Below are 20,548 nucleotides of genomic sequence, written 5' to 3' on the forward strand. Positions count from 1 at the left end.
TGCGATTCTCTTCAAATCCAAACGTCCACCGTCGTTCCACCGTTCCTTTTTTTCGCAACAGCAGCAGCAACAACAACAACAAAGAAGACGTCCATTATCGAAGGAACTTATCTTGATCTCCTCTTCTCTCCTGTTCCCCGACGTCCAACTCACAGTTCGAAATCCAAAGAAACGAAACAGTGAATCAACCGGTGGTTGGCGAAGCCGTAAACAAAGTGGAACACATACGAAGAAGTGAACGGCACCGGCATGGTTCGTTTTTCACAAAATTCTCCGGGTGATTTTTTCGCAAGCGGCGAGGCAGCCGCGTGACGTTGATACGCGAGGAAAGAAGCGATCGCGAGGTCGACTGGCAGGAGTTTCTCCGGTTCTTCGAGTTTCTTTCGTGCACGCGCGAGTCGCGAGCGGGAATGCTACATGCCTGGCGAAAGAAGCGGATTTTCCACGCGAGCGGAACTCCGATCTACGCTCCGAGCCTTCTTAGACGCACTGAAAGGACTCAAACTTTCCATTGAGTGAACGTCTGGTTCCGCCGTTCTGACTTCACTTCCGGTATCGTCCCACCACTACGAATGAGAAATTATTATAGACGCGCCGGTGGGAGAGAAAGATCGTACGAGAAAGAGGTGCCCGCGGTGGAACAGGGACGAAATACAGGGAGGCATAGTAAGAAAGAGAACCGCAGAGAGGGGGTGGAGGGTGTGGGGGCGAGAGAGAGAGAGAGAGAGAGAGAGAGAGAGAGGGGAAAGGGAGGGAATCGAGAGAGGGAAAGAAGAGGGACAGACTGTTGGGATAATTTATTCCGCGTTCATACGCAGACGGGCTCCGTGGCGCGCGTCGGACGAATATCAAGCTACTCGTTGGTACTGCCACTGGCTGCTTGATCACTCGATCTTCGATAGTTCTTGGCGATTGTCGCGACGCTTCTCCTTTCATACACTTTCGTTTATTAGGCTTCTGGCGACGCGTTTTGTACAGGGGCCACGGACTACGGCCCCCTTTTTACGGCCGCAACATTCTTGTCGTTTTTACGGTTATTCTATTCGAAACGGTCATCGGGAGCCTGTCCTTCGTTAAACGCTAGGCGTAACGCGGTAATTTCCCCGTGATTTTACCACCTGGAACACGATGCTCTCGCGTAACATGTGCGACACTGTCGAGAGCTTTTGTTTTTTCGCTGATTAACTTCAGCCTTGTCATCTTTACGGTCACCTTTTGGACGTGTTACAAGAGGATTGGCTGCTGCTCGATCGCGGTAACGCGTTCGTCAAATTTATTTCGTTTTTTGGTTTCAACAGTATTGCACCTTCGACGATAACGCTCTTCGTTAAGTGAGTTGTAATAAAGCGTTGAAGTTCAGATTTGTAGTTGAATGGTTAGCGATTTACTTTTTGTTTGTGTAAACAACGTTTGAAAAGAGAGAACAAGTAATTGTAAATCTGAAGGCGAAATGTTGTAAAATGAATCTAATATCCACCTTGATTTTTACATTAAATTTTCGCGACGAATTGTTTTATATATTCTAAGCATTGCAAGTTTATTAAAATTGTTGCGAATATCGTATGAACTTTTTAACGTTTTAAATAAAGTTTATTCTGTTAAAAATCTTACACTTACTTTTTCGTCTCAGTTGCTTCTATGCTATCTAATCAGCAATTACGTATTAATTTTACATGAATTTGAACAAGTTTCAATCTTGCGAATTCTTCCATACAACAATTATTTTTGTTGTTTTCTAAAAATAATAAATACGTGTATTACACACGTACCTAATCAATATCTAAAAGTTGTACCGAATTTAAGGGGCCTTTCGTTTCTAGACGGCCGAAAAATATAATACCTGCTTTGGGGAATTATTTGTAAGAAAACTGTCGAAGCTACCGAAATGAAACTCGGAACGATTATTATTCGTATCTTGTACTGTGCGTTTAAAATTTTCTGGTGGTAAAATACGGTGTAGCTTTTCTGTGACATGTACCGGAAGTAACCGTTGCACGAAAAAAAAGGATTTTCAGTGTGCAAGAAGAGCCGATCGTGTAATAGTTGAGGTCAGACATCCTCCATTCTGGTTGAAGAATACTAAGGAATAACAAAAGTCGTAGTTGGAATTTTTCCCAAAATTCGTTGTTTTTGGAGCCCTTAAAGGGTAAAATTTGGAATATTACGATTACAGAGGATGATACGCCCTGCCTACCTACATATACGCTGAAGATGCGTGCAAAATTTCAGAAAAGTCTGTTGCATAGTTTCTAAGAAATCTTTCACACGGTTTTGAAAAAGTAGTTTCGATAAAAACGTGTTTAAAGTTTGCAGAATGATTATTCGTAATACCTGCGATGAAATCTTGTTGGGGTCCTAGTTACGAATTCTAGAGGCATTCAAAAATAAAGCTCATCTTTTACGATTCTGATGGATTGTCACAAATGCCGTCACTCCGTCAAGCTCAACGCTGTTCGTCACGCTCCTAGGGGTGCGCGAGATCCTGAAAAATCGGAATTCCCGAGAATTTCGAGAACCCGGACGACATTTCGGAACTAGTTTTGTTTAATACAACCATGATTTAGGATATTTTATTTTTGAGGCTGTTTCTAATCCTGTAGTATAAAGCAACGAAAGAATGAGAGTTGTGATATAAGGTGAAAATAATGCACCAAAGTGGTAAGTATGATATATTATTCCAAATTAGCATGTAAAAATGCGAAATTTTCGACATTTTCCGATAGTAGTAACACGCGACCTAAACTAGTCCTGAAACGTGCTTTGAGTTCTCGAAATTCTCGGGAATCCCGATACACTTTCGATTTCTGAAATTACTTCGGAACCTGTTCCGATCCAGAAAATATTCTCGACCCAACATTTTCGAGATCTCGCACACCCCTATCCTCCGCATACTTTCTTCAAGAATCTTCAAAACTGATCGAAAGCCTCCGTTGAAGATGGCTGCTGCTATATGAGCGACAATTAAGACTTTCGTTACTATTCTGGATGTGACCGCCCGAGCACCTTTCCAAGAGATCATTGTTTGAAAGGGCTTCGTAAATTAGCTTTATTGCACTTTGTACACATTCGTGCAGAGGCAATTTGCGGTTGTAAGTATCTAAGGTACCATTAGCTTCAGAATGGCGGCAGGTGCACCAATTTGATGAACCTTCGGGGCAATAATCACGCTACGATGAAATGTAGCCCAAATGGCTTTTTTCACGTTCTCGACGGAGTCAGTGTGTCTTCTTATCGCCAATCCGTAATATGTAGTCAACTCTGTAGTTCATGCGTTTGTCAGCTTTCGTCTTCCTCCGATTACTTTATAATTTCTCCTTACATTTCTCAAACGACTACTCATCCGTTTTTGCACGTGTCCAAGCCATCTATCAGTAGTTTTCTTAAAACAAATGTCTTTTTTGTACGCTTTGCAAACCACCATACCACTGTTGCGTGGACCAAAACCCTTTTCTAATCTTCCGCACAACTTTCTCTTTTCCAACTTCTTCAGATTTTCAGTTCCCGTTCCTTTGCTTATCCAAGAGTCTTTAACCCTTTCGTTACCGTTGGCGCCTATAGGCGTTTTGAAAATTCGCGAAAATTCACTTCTACCTAAACTCAGTACTTAATTTTATTCTATACGCATTTCCACCTTAATTTAATGAACCGAATTTTAAAACGATACGGCCAAAGTAACAATTTTGCAGCCGTGCACCAGCTATCCATGTTACGCTTTAAAATCTGCCGTAGCGAAAGGGTTAAGTTCGTCCTTGAGTAGCTTAGGAAGCACACATGTGACATCCAGGTTTGGACGAGGGCGAACGAATTTTCCATTCCCACCACTTTCTCTGCCTCTACCTTTATCTATCTCTACTTCTGCGCTTTCACACGATAGTCCGTTTTTCTATCACCGTCACAGAATTGGCGTCGCATCGTTGCTCGATCGCTGTACGATAATTTAAGTATTAAGTCAAGCTGAAATTGTTACTCTTGCGTCTCGCGCCTTTGTATTCCTTGACACGTGTGTTTAAATAAATTGAGGTGACGATAAAGGGACAGCATTTCCTCATCCAGCTCACCATTAAATCCGGAAAAGACGCTGCAAAAAGTAATTACGCGACAGTAATGTGCCGTATTCAAGGAAACGCGTTCAAAATTCGATGTCGACACTTTTTGCGTGGAATTACTTGCGCATGATGCATCCTGCTCCACGGTGAACTGATTATTAACAAATCTCTTTTTATATGGTAGAGACACAGGATGTCTGGATGACACTTTACTAGCTTTCACTTTAGACATTTTGAAATACTTCTAACTACATACTGTGGTCTCAGAGTCGAGTATTACTGAACTGATATCAAGCCTGGATGTTTGTTAGCTTCCGAAAAAATCGACGAGTAAAACGTATACTTCAATAATACAGAAAACAGTCGTAAACGAAATCAGCTTATCGGATATTTACGATATACACTACCGGCCAAAAGTTTCGAATCACTATGTAAATTAAAAGAAACAGGATATTTCTAAGAAAAATTGAACGCCTACAAAGTAATTGAGAAAGTTGTATTTGTCAAAATACTTATAAGTAGAATATTTTACATTTTATATTATTTTTTATACGAAGAAATAGATATTTTTCTTTAAATTGCCTTTTCATCAAAAAAACCGTCCTTACTTCTAGTGACAGCCTGACATATTCTGGGCATCCTGGCAATTAGTTTTTCGAGTATTTCTAACTTTCAATTTTTCCATGCTTCTTGTAGTAGTTGCCAAAGGTGTCCTTTCGATGTTGGACAGTGCAACCGGATATTCCGATCGAGCTCTTTCCACAAAAATTCTATCAGGTCCAAATCCGGTGATTGTGCTGGCCATGTCATATTCCTCAAGACCTGCTCTGTTTCTTTTTGCAATAAGAACCCTTTACACAATTTAGATGAATGCTTAGGGTCGTTATCTTGCTGCATAATGGTAGACCTGACCTGATGGTAGAGCGTGCTGCTCGAGTATCTGTTTATAGTCTTCCTTTTTCATTGTATGATCTATTTTGATTATGTCTCCTACTTCAACCGTTGAGAAACATCCCCAGACCATAACTGAACCACCACCATGTTTGACAGTAGGTATAATACACTCTGACAACATTTTTTCTTGTACAGATCGGCGAACAGATATCCTTCGGTGCGAGCCAAATATTTCGAACTTGGATTCGTCAGTCCAAAGAACCTTACCCCAGTCTGTAGGTGTCCAATTTTTGTGACTTTTTGCCCAATCCAACCGCATTTTACGATTTTTCGACGAAAGCAATGGTTTCCTCACTGCTATACGGCCATTTAAACCTGCAGCTCTTAGTCGCCTTTTCACCGTGGTTAGAGATATTGGATTCGGTCTACTATCGTTAAGTCCTAGACGAATTTCCGAGGCCGTTAGTCGTCTGTTTCGTTTGCAAATAATATTTATTCTTACATCTTCAGCTCTCGACGTGATTTTGGGTCTTCCTGACCGTGGTTTGTCTTTCAAACTACCAGTATCCGCAAAACGTTTTACTGTACCCAGCACGCCCTTGTATGACACTTTCAATTTCCTTGCAATATTCCGCAAAGAATAACCTTCCTTTCTAAGTGTGATAATTGCACTTCGAGTTTCAATACTAATTTCTATTCTTTTTGCCAGTTTAAAGGTGTAAAATTTTAGCTGCTAATCACGTTTCAACGCCTTCGTTCACGAGAATGGTGGCAATGTATAACAAATGTCCGATTTATACATTTCCTCGGCCCCCGGACCAGCCAATTGGAATCTAATATTGTAACATTCAACGCTTATTGGTAAACAAAAGAATCGCGAATTCCTATATAAGGCGAAAACAGAGCATCTTTCCCGGCAGTAGAAAAGTTTATTCCGAGCGTTGACTTAAACTGACTGTATGAATTATATAATAGTATTATGGACATAAGAAAATGCTGAAATCTCTTAAAATATAATTCAACTTGTTAACATCTGATATATTAACGATGGATCATTCCAAAATTTACCGGTATATTCGATTTTCATAGAAATCGGCAAGTGATTCCAAACTTTTGGCCAGTAGTGTATTTATCGTAATCCGAAAATCCGTCATAATCACTCTTCGACTTTGAAAAAGTTAATTCAAGGATACGTTTTCACAGATTCGAAGTACCCGAAAATGTAAAAAAGGAAAAAAACAGAAATGGCAAAATTTGTCATTTTTATAAGCGGTCCTTTCATTCCGAAACACATTTTCACAGTTTATTTCACAATCTTGCAAATGAGAAATTTTGTGTGTGCTGTTAATAATTGTAGGAGTGATAGAATTTCTTACAAGTGTTTAGTCTGGAACGATAGCTGCGTGAATAGAGAATACTTGAGCTAGAACGATAGAGGTTTGGGACTGATTGTGAGTATTTGAGAATATCGTGTGAAAGAAGAGTGCGTGGTCAAGGATTTGGGTGGACGTGAGTGAATGCTTCGAAGGATGACTGCGTAGAATGAGAGAAAAATAGTAATAGAAAGAGAAATAGGGGGAGAGACAGAGATAGAGAGAGTGAGAATGTGCGAATGAGAGAATAAAAGAGTCGGGAAGATGCGTGCGTGAGTCAGAGTGGAAAAGTCGGTGTGGAAAACAAAGTAGAGACAGAGAGTTACAGAGAGTTTTGAGAGACAATAGCATAGACATGCGTGGAATTGTATTAACACTTATCTACCGCTCATAGTTTGGCGCGGATTCGTCGCCAGTACCGGGCTGGTTTTGGCTGTTGCGCAGAAATAGTGTGATAATGCTCGCAACAGAGACGTCACTCTCCATTTACTGACAAGTGAACGTGAAATAGGAATTTTACCAAAAATTAGCCAAAGGAAAACAAGGGACTGATCCATCTAATACGAAAACCGTCGATTTTAGAGGTCAGTAACCCTTGAATCGGCTAGCGGTAGATAAAATGTTAAGTGGACCTGTACATTTTTATTATCCATTAAATACATCTTTTTTGAAATTACACCTGTCCAGTCTCGATCACGGTGACCATCGAACCTTACAAAATTAGGGTTTAAGAGTGTAAGAGTGGACGTTGAAAACTGTGAGAACTTTAACAAGTGTAAGCATTGTGCGTCCAATTTTACGCGTCATTGAAGTGATGTGTAATGAACACAAATAAAAATCCAAAGCAATGCACAGCGGTACAGTTGAAGGTCTTTTTTAAACCGAAGGGTTTGAATACGGTTGGTGTGAAAGAAGACCTAATGAACAAGCTCGTGATGAGTGATCCGGCTTTGAACGAGTTTGAACGATCCACGACGTGTCCTCAGCAGATATTAGACATGCGAATGAACAGGTACAGTAACCAAGAATCGATCTCCCGAAATTCGATGGTCGTCTAGAAAAATGAGTCACACTCGAAGAAGTATTTCATAACATGATTCATTTAAAAATTCAACTTCCAAAAATCAAATTATCTGCGACCTTCTCTATCCGGAAAAGCTGAATCTACTGTGATGCCCGGTTTGCTCCAATTCCTCGAAAGTAGGAGCAGATATTGGGGTATCACTGAATTAAAACACTTCAGGATCGTCGTTGCGTAGAAACAGAACTTTATTTAGCGGAGATTTTGACGTTACGTGACGTGCGCGTGGTGAAATAGAGAATGAATGCGGAAATGGAAAAAATAGGGCTATTTAAGGGTTCTGGGAAGATGGACTTTGGGTTGTGACTATGCAGGAGAGTTGGAAGGTGAAGAGTCCAGTATGAGTAATTGTGAAAGTGGGTGATTCGTTGTAAATACAGATAACTAAAGACTAAGAAGGAAAATATTTGAAGGTGTACACTACGATTGAATCATTCACGATCAGCGAGGGTTGTTACAAGGCAGCGTGGGAACAACTCATCAAAGTTTACGATTATAAACGCGCTCTTATTCTCCGTCACGTCACGATACAACATTATAACAGAAAACCGCGTCGCGAACAGAAAACAAATCACGACTAGAGCCACGAGAGACAAAACTGAAGAAATTACAGCACATAATATTAATTTGCCCATCGTGACAATTTACGTACTAGACCGCAACCGACAGACCATTTAATGCCAGTCGGTAATAGTACATACGAGCTGAAACACGAATTTTATCACTGAAGACCTCGCCACAAAACTGCGCCATAGGACGAAAAAACAATCCGTTGCAATAGAAGTGTCGAATCGACAATATACAATCACTAACAAACTCATATTTACCATGATCAAATCGCGGGTCTCAAACTATCAACAGATCCTAACTTTCTTCATGATACAGCAAATCTCAGGACCGTTTCTGAATACGCTGATCGACCGTTCGATGTTACAAATTCCGCCGAATCTGAAGCTAGCCAATTCGTACTTTCGTACATCAGCACATGCTGATAGAGAGCAGAACCGTACTCTCGTGCTTTAGCATAGAGCAACTTGACCTCTTTCCTCGCAACGATCTAGATCTCATCCTCTAGAACAGGGGTGACGAACTGGCAGTTCGCAGGCCGAACGTGGCCCGTTCCCCTACTTGCCTGCTACGAAGAGTCGTATTTAACTCTGCCGTGTTTATGTTGTTTTTGTGACGATAATATTTTCTTATTCTTCTATGAACAAAAGAATTTCTAGTAACTTAACACGTTGACTGCCATGTTGGTCACCTGTGACCGGAGATTGCTTCCTCGATGGGGTCATCAGTGACTAGAGGGCCTCAAATGTTTAGAATAATTAAAATTAAATGAATATGGTCAACTACAAATTTCGAACGTCATAGATAACTAGACGTTATTTTGAATTAAAAGAAGAAATAACAATCATAAAGCATAATATAATGTAGTTTCGGAGCCTCCATACCCAACAATAGGAAACCGACACAGGAGAATAGGGAGGGAGTGGTTGGCGTAGCGTGCAAAGCCGAAGGTCCCGGGTTCGATTCCCGTTGGGTCCCTCAATATTTTTCCGTCGGTTCCTACAAATGGGGACTCGTCCGGGATGGAGGCATCTACGGCTACACGAAGCCAGGAGGAGTTGGGCGATGAAAACATGTCGAGGGTTACACGTTTCCCAAATTGCGTCGTTTCGGCTGTGTGCCACTGTGTGGGGGAGTGTACCCGAAAGGTGTTGAACTTTAGGACATTTCGAGGGCGAATGTCAGTTCAGGATGGACGAGTGTAGTATCGGAGCCTCCATACCCAACAATAGGAAACCGACACAGGAGAATAGGGAGGGAGTGGTTGGCGTAGCGTGCAAAGCCGAAGGTCCCGGGTTCGATTCCCGTTGGGTCCCTCAATACTTTTCCGTCGGTTCCTATAATAATACTATGCTTAGAATAATGAAAATTTTCTTGTGGCCCCCTGAGCAAAACATGTAAATTTGACGTGGCAGCAACGTGTTAAGTTTTACAAGGCCGAGTTATTCGATCTTCTCAAAGGTAAGGTGTAGTAAATGGAGTAGTGGTTGGGCAACTATATAGTGGAGAAGCTAGCTGTCTGATAGTGGGAGAATGAATTGACTGATGGTGGGGACCGCGACGATAAAGAAGTTCGTCACCTTTGCTCTAGAAGACACAACTGAGATGGATCATTGTGGGGAGTGTATAGACAGCCCTACCAAATATGACACGCAAGATGTTCGTCGCAAATTTGGATTTCGATATAAGAAACTTTGGGAAGTGAACGAGGGACTACACACGTAGCACCTTTAATCCGAAGAACGTGACAGCGATGGTCCAAGTCGGGGAACCTCGATCACGCACTCTAAATAGATTCTTCTCGCTGGAACACAAGTTCGAATGCAATCCAGAATTGAAATGCAGCGGCCAGCTGCACGAACAAATGGAAACATTTGGCGTGCAAATGGTCAACACGGTTTAAGACACGCGTGCCGGAAAAGCTACTTTTGAGAAAGCAGTTTTTAACCTTTTTGTTAATGAAGATGCGAACAATGCATCTAGTCGAGAACTTTCTATTCCGGCCTCAGTAAACCGTGCCATAACCGTACGCTTTGGAAGGGTCATCGACGCGAGGCCCGGCCGCCTGGTACCAGCCACGTCATGCGGGCCCAGGCCTGGGGACATCCCACGGTGTAACGGCCAAACATCGGCAAACGACTTCCGCGCAAATTACTCCCGCTTTCCTAAAAAAGCGCGCCAAGGGCGCAAGGAATACTGGGCGCGATTAATAATTTAGAAATTACCTGATTGGCGGAGAAAAGCGTATCCGCCAAGAAGAGAAGCAACGAGCGCACGCGAAAAACGAAGAAAGTCAGTCGCTAGCGAGACGCGAGCAAAAACGCAAGAACGTTTGTCATTAACTCTCACGCTACCCATTTTTTCAGAAACAAGCGTACACCACAGTATCTCGTGCTCAATCACACGACGCAAGTGGAAACGATCGACTCGTCAAGTCTCTACTATGTGGAGTTGAGATGTTGGCACACTACCAACAAGCTAAAACAGCACAAGGGTCAGGGAAATCGTTCGCTCGCTCCACCCATGCCCCTCCTAGAAATCTTACTTTTAGAGTCCTCACTCTAGGTATCTCACTCTGTCGCATTTGTTTCGTTCGCGTTCTTCGTTACGCGACGAACTTCTAGATATGATCGACTCAGCGAATAATGACAGTGTGTGAATAGAGGTGTCGCTGTTACACTAGACCCACTTAGATTGGTGGTCGAGCGGGTGATTCTCTTATCCCATGTGCTGTTTTAGCTTGTAAGTAGTGTGCCAACATCTCATCTCCGCATAGTACCCGCCACATCACGCGGTCATTAAACCCTCGTGCTCGACGGCAAAGATTCGAGTAGCTTTCGACGGCTGAGCAAGGTCAAGCAGCTGACTATCACTAAACAACACCTTGATGACAAGACTGACGATACAGGACGACGTCTTCTTTTTGCTCGGGCGATTTCGTATGTATCCATACGTTTTGACCGGAGAAATTGAGGAAATGTACAGATCCAGAAGATGTTCAACCAGAAGATCAACGATATCAACGCATCTGGTGGAGAAACGTAACGTTCGAATTTAACACCAGCACCGTATCTCGCCACGGGATGTTTACAACAGCTCGCGGAGGGTAAACAAGCCTGTTAGAGCCATGTGTTCAGGCTTACTCTGCGTCAACACAGGACAGTGCTGTTTTTGAGAAAGTCAAGTATTTTCAAAGGATGTGTATTTTCTCATGGACTTGGATCTGACTGGAAAACAATAACAACTTTCTCTGGAAAGACAAGACGTCCTGCAGGTCTTGTTTACCGGACGAAATACTTGGCCTGTAGGCGTTGCGCAATCGGGAAACTGCCCCAATTTTTAATTAGACAATCCTAGGTCCCAGTTTTCTGCATTTTCTCAGACAGAGCAAGTCCAAATCCTTTGGAGAGAACAACTCCAAGATCATCGGAGAGAACACCTCGAGACGAAACAGTTTAGATTAAACTAGAACTTTGGTACATTAACACAGCCGTACAACCTGTGTTACATTAGAAATAAATAAGTGTTATTCCTAGTAAAGCTTGTACTAAGGCTTTGCCATATATTCCTAATTCCATTAACCGCTGGAATTAACAAAGCAAATTACCTCGTAGCAGCACTCAAGAACGATTTGTACATCAACGATCTGCTGACCGGCACCGATGCATACGAAGAGCCAATGGCGTTACGAGATCAAACTATCGGTTTACTTACTGGACTCACCGATAACCAGATTAACCCCAAGATTTTGGGCGATTCTTCAAAAATGAAAACACTCAGAGATTCCTGGGACGCGTGTAACGACTAGTTATTTATACTGTCGAACTGCTAAGCAACACCAAGTTCAAGAAAAGGTAGGTTGTTATCAGCGATCGTGGAAATCTTTGGTCCGCTAGGTTTACTCGAGCCAGTATCCATCAACGCGAAAATTCTGGTGTAGCGTCTGTTCCGTACCGAACATTTTTTTTGTCTATTTTCGCATCGAGCCTTTCTCCTTTTATTTTTATAGCTTAAGGAAATTGTAAGACGGGCCTGAAGAATCCGCGACCCATAGGATTAGCCGGGGCTGTTATTAAGCGCGTACCCTCGGTAATTTCACCACCAGAACTCAGTTTATTAACCATTGTCCCGATTTTCCAATTACTGAACTAGTGTCTTCCTTCTCTCATGTCCTATCTCCTTTTTTCGGAATTCCCCAGTTTATTAACCATTGTCCCGATTTTCCAATTACTGAACTAGTGTCTTCCTTCTCTCATGTCCTATCTCCTTTTTTCGGAATTCCCCAAAACCCCGACACCTCATCCTTCTACCACCACCTTCTACCACCACTTCCCACCACCACACCCTACGACCAATACTTAATGTTCTTATTTCTCCCATTTTTCACTTCCAAAATTAAACTCCGCCCTCAGTAGCTGAGATGCGTGACTTCCTCTGAATTTCGAACCAGTATCATTCTGAACGTTAAATAACCAAGTATTGAGTCAGTCCGAGCGCTGAACGCATAATCAAGTCGTTTATATTATAACGTTGGAGAAAGGGTATTCCGGGATCGCTTTAGACCTCGTTAGAAAACAGTCCGATTTTTCTCTCGTGATCCAAGTTTGAAACATAACTTCAAACCAACGCGAGTACACGACAGCGTCTCTGGCAGCTGAAGATCAACTAGGACGAATCTCTGTCAAACAACATCCACACCGAGTGGATCACACTCGTTGAAAAATTTAAATACCTTCACACCATATCATTCGTCATTCAATTCACACTTTAATCCTTTCGATACGGCTATGTTGTTCGCGAATATGCTTCCGCTCTACGGATACTCTCGTCGCGAATAAGGTTCGACTGTACAGGTCAGTTACAACGCGAACGTATATTTTATCGCGAAGTAGATACAGGACGGGATATTACAATGTAATGTAATTTTAAACACGGAGATAAAACACCGACACTGTGTTCGACTGAAGTTGTAAACCGATGCAAAATATCAATGGGTGACTATAGTCATCGGCAGGAGACAGTGAGCGTACGAAATTGGGTGACTATAGTCACCCGTGGTATCGAAAGGGTTAAAGGATTGAACTACACGCATCCTGTGACGCGAGTGAACAAACATATGGGGCATGTTAGTACGCGAGTTCAGCAGACAAATTTGGCCACGTAAAGACTGCACTTCTTTGTGCAAAATCATGCGTTGCGCTATTGAAGATCAACCTCGCACGTCTAGATCTTTGTAATGCTGTACTCCTGGCACATTTATACTCCACCATTCGAGGTACCGTCACCCACGACATCGATAATACCGTCCAATAGTGTTAAACTGGATAAACAAACCACCTAGTGCGCTAAAGACACGTTTTCGTTGAGTTCCAAACGAAAACGGGCATAATGATACGACGACATGTCAGATCTCACGATAATCCGGCAGATCTGGTATCACCCACACAATTTCTCCAAAATTCTCACTGGCGTCACGACCAACGCAACTCCAAATAATCACACCGGGTTGGTGAGTCACAGACGGCGATCTCAGCTGAAGTTCCAGAGCTGAAAATACTAACATGATAAAATTCTCGCCAAGTATTCTTCCATTTGTAAACTCGGACGAATAATAGCGTACTGCCTGCGTTTCCGACCAAATCACCACTTCAATGGACCTCTCAGCGTTCAAGAGATTTAGGCGGCAAACACTTGTATAATTATAATACCAGGGTGGATTGAAAAGTTCGCGGCCTAGGTAGGAAGAACTGCTGCTAGGTGCTTGCAATTTTTACGGTGCAATCTGTGATCATTTGTGTACCGACGTACGAAGTTTCGTGGCTCTGTCAGTTTTTTGTTCTCTTTTACAGCTGGTGAAATAGGGGTGTTTACAGCGACGGAGAAGAGACGAATAGAAACGAGGGATGATCCAGTACCTGGTGACAAAGGACATCACCGCAAGGACCTTGAATGATTTTCGCAAGGACTTGGAATAATTTTTGCAAGGTCCTTGAATGATCTTTGAAGCATGGTCCTTTATCTTCAGGTATTGGATCGCTGTTCGTTTTCTAATGTTGTCCATATCTACTCCATCTACTGCAAATACTTCTACTTCACTAGCTCTAAAAGGGAGAAAAATGACGACAGAGACACGAAACTGTATACATTAGCGCACAATTAATTACATATTATTCGGTAAAAATTACAAGCACTTAGCTGTAATCCTTCATACTTAGGCCGCGAACTTTCCAATACACCCTAGTAGTAAGTCGCTTTCATAAGGGGCATACAAAGAAGAGTTCTCCCGTTCTGTCTGTTCTTCGACAACAGACGATTACAAGATTCTACTTTTTCGTATGCACAGAAATATCCGATTCGCGATCCGAAAACGCTACATAACGTTTGACAAACTTACTGGCTTATTGACAGGAAGAACATGACGTGCAGAATCATTCGTGAATGCATCAGATGCTTCTCAGTAAGTCCAGTTGGCTACGTAATGGATGATTTACCAGCACCTCGAGTCACCGATAATTAACCATTTTATTGTAGAATCGATTGTTGCGGAACATTTCACAGAAGACGTCGTTGAAATCGCGCGTGGGTCAAGATACTATGCGGAGCTGAAAAGATTTCTCTTGGTACTTCACTCGCGTCGCCTAAATCTCACGTCACGCAATTTTGAATGTTGGCGTCGGCCAATAATGTAGGACGAGAATGAATGAGAGACAGAGAGAAAGAGCGTCAACAAACAGTGCCTGGCACATAGGCCTGGTTCCTACAAGACGGACCTCCCCCCTACTAGGTTAACGTACTTTTCGTACCTGTGTTTATCGTCGTCTGTTTACTAGCTTCAGCCGCGCCAATCACAATTAACGCGGTTCCTGATTCGTTCGGCCCTGGTAGCGAAAAGAGGTATACGTGCGGAAATAGCCTTAAATCTGTACAGTATCAGTACATACTGTGGCTAGTGTAGTGGTGTATCGAGTATTGTATTGTATTGTATTCAGTATTCGGCAACCGTGAACCTGTATCGGCGATTAATAGAACTACTATTCCTACAATAATGACAATACATGTGCCCTATTTGTATGATTGTGTTAGAGAAAGTGAGCTTATGGGGATATGACCCAATCAGACCCGTATTTCTTTCACGAGCAATCTTTCCAGCTCTACATAGTACACATATGTTATATACACACACTATCTGTTAGTCCAAATCGCGCTGTAGATATAAGTGTTAGCCTTCCATTCTCATTTTGTGAATACCCCGAATTTCGATAAAAAATGACTTCATCCTTTCCTTATTACTCATCCTCGAACCTCGACCTCATGACCTCATCCTTTCCTGACCAATTCCGTCTCACCCTCGAACTCTGCCCTTCGTATACCAAACCCTTACAAATCCTAGCTCCCACTCCTCAAGATACAAACACATATATTATACGTCCTTCCTCAAAAATAAGAAATTAGTCCTTCTACCGTTACGCACGCAGCTCCGTACAACTACCGAATAGTCCGCTGACGATACATACTGTACTTTGTCAACGCGTCTCCGTTCCGAGATACTTGCACGGTTGTCGTTTAAGGGGGTATTCTAATCTAGAGTGTCATTTTTTAGTCCTTCTTAGGGATTTTTTTGTAAGGAAAGTATAAGTTTCTCAGTATCGGCATTTTGCATACGTATTTATTCATGTCTTAAGAAAGTTCACAATTTTTTTTAGGTGAAAATAATCAAAGCTGTCTGAATTATATATCGTTCAGTGCCGTCCCTTTAAAAAAAAGTGTCCTACTGGCTGACACGATTCCGCCCATTCTGTTTATCCAAAATGAAAAAGCCAAAAGGATTCTTGATTAGTACGAATGTGATTATGGTGTGAAGCAGAATGGACAAAAAATAGTGAAAATTTATAAAATGGCGGCACTTTGAATTTTGTGTATCGATTTTGTCGATTTCTTTCGTCTTTCAGAGGCTCCAAAAATCAGAAAAATATACATTTTGGCATAATTCTGGCTCAGACGATAACGGCACATCCACCGAAGGTGTACGTAAAATTTGGAGTCAATCGGATAACTATAACTTGAGATATCATGTTAGCCACTTAGAAAAACATGGTTTCGAGAAAAACGCGTTTAAAGTTTCTCATACCAGACTACATGTCGTCTTCTTTAACCATCTATAACTTCGTCAATTTTACGAATCCGGAAAAATCCTTCGACAGCTATACTTCTGCAAATGTCTACTTTCAGAAAATGTAAACAAATAAAATCGATTTTTTTGAAAAGTCTAGACTAGAATACCCCCTTGATAAACGATTAGTACAAGGAATACCACACATACATATATCGTCATTTTCATCTGCTTAACCACGAAAGCCGTCCATCCGGAAGTGGTGAGCAACATGGCCACTAAGGCATTCATTGTGGCCTTAAAACAATTCATCGCTCGAAGTGGATTATACCACAACATGTACTCCGACAACGAAACCAACTTCATTGACGCGAACAACGAGTTAACGAAGCTTCACAAGGCACTACAACAGGATGAAAAGTTGCAGAGATTCCTCAGAAGCAAAGAAATCTCGCGACACTTCATGTCAGCTTTATCACCTCATTTTGATAGATTTTGGAAAGCGGCCGTTAAATCATTAAATCATCACGTAAAACACGTTGTCGGTGAAGAACTATTCACGTTCGAGCATGATCGCTAACTCCGTTTTCTTCAAATCCGAACGAACCTTCTGCATTAGCTCCTGGTCCGAGAGGCGACCAGGATGGTGGTTCTTTAACGAGCGTATCAGAAACTGATTTCTGCGTAACACCAGCCAATCGCTTATCGAATTTCCAACACATTCGGAAGGTGAAGCAGGATTTCTGGCCCAGATGGTACACGGAGAACACCAATCATCTAAATGTGCGGCACAAATGGACCAAGGGCTCTCGTGGCATCAAGGAGAGAAGTGTGATCTTAGTCAAGGGCAACAATCTCCCGCCACTCTGACATCTGGGGCGAGTTGAGGAGATTCGTCCGGGAGCAGGCGGTATTATCAGAGCAGTCTTCTTACGAACTGTCAACGGCGTTTATAATCACAACGTCAAACAGCTGACAGCTCCTCCCATACAGGATACAGTATAGGAGTGTCACGTGACTATTAATTGTTACAGACAATTTTTTATTTCTGATTAACGATTGACCATGCGTGTATTATATTCATACGATTGTATCTTGATCGACGGTGGTTTTTAACGAAGGGAGCACGTTCCGTCCGTAACGGAACAAAGTTTCTTTCTTTTCGTTTGGCACGGTTAATGAAACAGTCACGAGCGAGAATTTGTTTTTCAAATCGCGATGCGTGCACTCGTTTTGAAAAGATCCGTAATTCCTCAATTACGCGAATCTTTTCAACAGGTGTAAGTGAAGTGCGTGTATGAAGAAAAATATTTTTAGGTCGTCACGTTCTTTGTTGTTTTTCGTGTTATTTTTTGGAAATATCGCGAATGCAAATCGATCACACTGAAAGGCACTGTAAGTTTCTTCCTAATTTAAACTTTCACACTTGGTATTTATACTGAATATAGCATTAATATCACATTATAAAAAATAACTGTACATTCTTCCAAAAAATACGATGGGAAGTTTTGCATAGACCAAATACATGTGCTTTCACTAAAAGGAAAATGTTGTATTTGCATTTCACGAGGATATATACGGTGATCATAGTGTTTTGAAGAAAATAAAGATACTTTCCACAAGAATGAACATTTTTTAATAAATCAGGTGTGTTTTAAAAATTCATAAAACTGTATACCATTCATGTCAAAGTTGCATTTTGTACAAATCCATGCTTTCAGTGTTTCGATTTTTAATTAAGTTTTTTCACTGGTCCACATATTGTTCACTAATGAAAATACTCGTTCGGTGGAGGCGTTAGATCCAGATAGACTTAAGCAGCAGTTTCATGTTTTTATGAGCCGTGTGTTACGTGCCAATTTTCTATTTCAATTTACAAAATAAAGGACAAAATTGCCATTTTAGAAAAAAAATAAATCTAAATGACAGAGCAGTGAAATAGAAGACTCTCCTCTTAAGTAAAGAACGTATGATCACCTTAAATACATACCAATATTTATAGTAAAAAATCGTATCATAGGATATATAACAAGCGGAGCTGTTGTTAAAGTATGCAAAATCTTCATTTTTGCATATTGGAACAGAACTGTAACACGATCCGTTTACTATTATAGAATCACCCTGTACAGCGGGTCTACTCCACGTTCAATAATGAAATTACATTTATGACGAACACAATCACGTGAAACGCGACATTCATTCTACGTGAAATCGTCCCAATTACTTCTTTGAAGTCTGAATAACGATTGAAAATCGCGGCGCTACAAACGAAGAGGTCTGTTTTCACGTTCTCGTGTTTTTCCACCGCTCGCTTCGAACTTGTTCTCCGCGATACTTGCATCAACGAACTGTGTGGTCTCCTAACGAGGAACATCAAGATATTGCGTAAAATAACTTATCCCTGGTGGCGGGCGAAATAGTATAAACCAAACTTTGGTCGAGCAGAATAAATAGTGCGCTAATATATTCCACATTGCTGTCCTTTGCTTATGGTTCCACTGGTACAAGTCAATTTCACTTCTTTCACTTCTAATAGTACATCCATCCCTCCATTTACGCGGATTGACAGTTCCGCGTTGATTTTTTTTACGCGGATAAAAATTGCGTACACAGAGTCTGCTTGTATGGGAATTGTTAAGGCGTATCCTGTAGCCGGATTTATGGCAGCGAGTCAAGTGATTGCCGTCGCAGGCAAATATCGCTTTCTCAAAACACCACAAGTGTTTATTGCGTTGCCTGCGACACTTAGTCCCTAGGAAGGGAAAAATAGAAAAGTGGCCCACGACTTTTGCCAACGTCGATGGGCCACTTGACTTTAACAAAGCCTAGAAAAGCGGAGATTCCACAGGATTCTCCGGTCGTTGTTTACCCCACCCTAAGATAACGCGCTAAATGGAGGGAGGTTGCGATGCACCAGAGTAAACCGATTGGTGATTTTAGAAAAGGAAAAATGGGAATCTCCGTCGAGGGAAACCGCGGAGACTCCGGCAGAATAGACTCTAGACCTCGAAACAAGTCAGAACATAGACTACACAAATAAAACTCAGTGTTTCAATCAAGAAAAAAAACCGGCAAAGCTTGAACGATCGAAAGATCAACCGCAAGCCCCTAACAGGAATAGCTTGTATGTACAAGTTATAAAAACATTTAAATCGCATAGGTCGATAAAAAAAATAATGATATTTCAGAAAAGCAAAATAAGTTTTATTCGGTGTCAAAATCTGTCCTGTAATTCAAAGCAATCGACCTTCTCTTCTTCATCGGCTCAAAGTCACTATCTTCATCGCTTAAAATATTTGCAAGTCTTGCTTCCTTTGCATTAGTATTGTACCGCGTAAATGAAGGGATGAGTGTATACGCCAAAAATACAGTACATTATAAGTGCTTCTCTGCAAAACTAATAATTTTGACTTACACCCTTCTGCCGCCCACCAGAGATAATTGTGCACGATATAACACTCAGTATAAGTTTCCAACAGCATCCTGATAAAAAATTGATTTTTGCGAAAAAACGCAATATGCGTTTTGTACTGTAATTCCTGACTTTCTGTACAATACAAAGGAAATTTTTAATACGTAGCATTTGCATTATTGTGGAAATTATGGATTAGTGCTTTTAAGATTAACTGTAATTTCGCAGAAATATTAAAATGGACGGTGACTGTAATACAAAATTTGGATGAAATAAATTTGAAATATGTATGTTTTGAAGAGTCTCGTGTGATTACACAAGTCAACACAGCGAGTTTCTAAGCTCATCGACAATTGCGTAAGAGACTATCAATTTAATACTAACTTTGCTAAATCACTGCCGTTTCTTAATAACCTCGATTCTCCTACGTTTACGATTAAACAGAGAAACTTCTGCACTCAGACAGAAATAATCAATATTGCATATACTGGTAATAGAAATTGCTTATTACGTTGAATGTAATAGAGAAAAGGAAATAGTTATAATTAGGAAAACGAAAATGGTTCCGTATTAATAAATGCAAAGTGTAAGAATTTTTAAAGCAACTGTGTACAATATTGAAAATAGTTGCACAAACATTGTTTCCTCGGAGGAATTTCAATAATTCATGGTAACTTAATAATGTAGAAACAGACTGCAGTAAAAAGAATAATAAAAATACACTTGAGAAACGTTCATGTAATTTTGCAAAGTGTAACGATCAAACTGATAATTTAAATAATGCTAAAAATGAATTCTTAACATATTACAAATACCAATACGCCAAGAATTTCTCTTGTTACGCAGCTGAAAAATAAGACGAGCATCATTTTTAATGAAAAATTGCTACTAAATTGATATCGAAGTAAGTTTGCTGTTTTGAAATTGAAATCTTCGTTTGCTGGAACACGAATCACTTATAATTCAAAGATTGTTATTGTGTTTCGAGCATAATAACCCATGTTTCATTTTATACGTCACAATTATATTTTTAGGGTTTACAGAAAACAGTTTCTTCTGCGAATA

Source organism: Habropoda laboriosa, unplaced genomic scaffold (genome assembly GCF_001263275.1).
Source record: "Habropoda laboriosa isolate 0110345459 unplaced genomic scaffold, ASM126327v1 scaffold337, whole genome shotgun sequence".
In the NCBI taxonomy this organism is placed as follows: Eukaryota; Metazoa; Arthropoda; class Insecta; order Hymenoptera; family Apidae; genus Habropoda; species Habropoda laboriosa.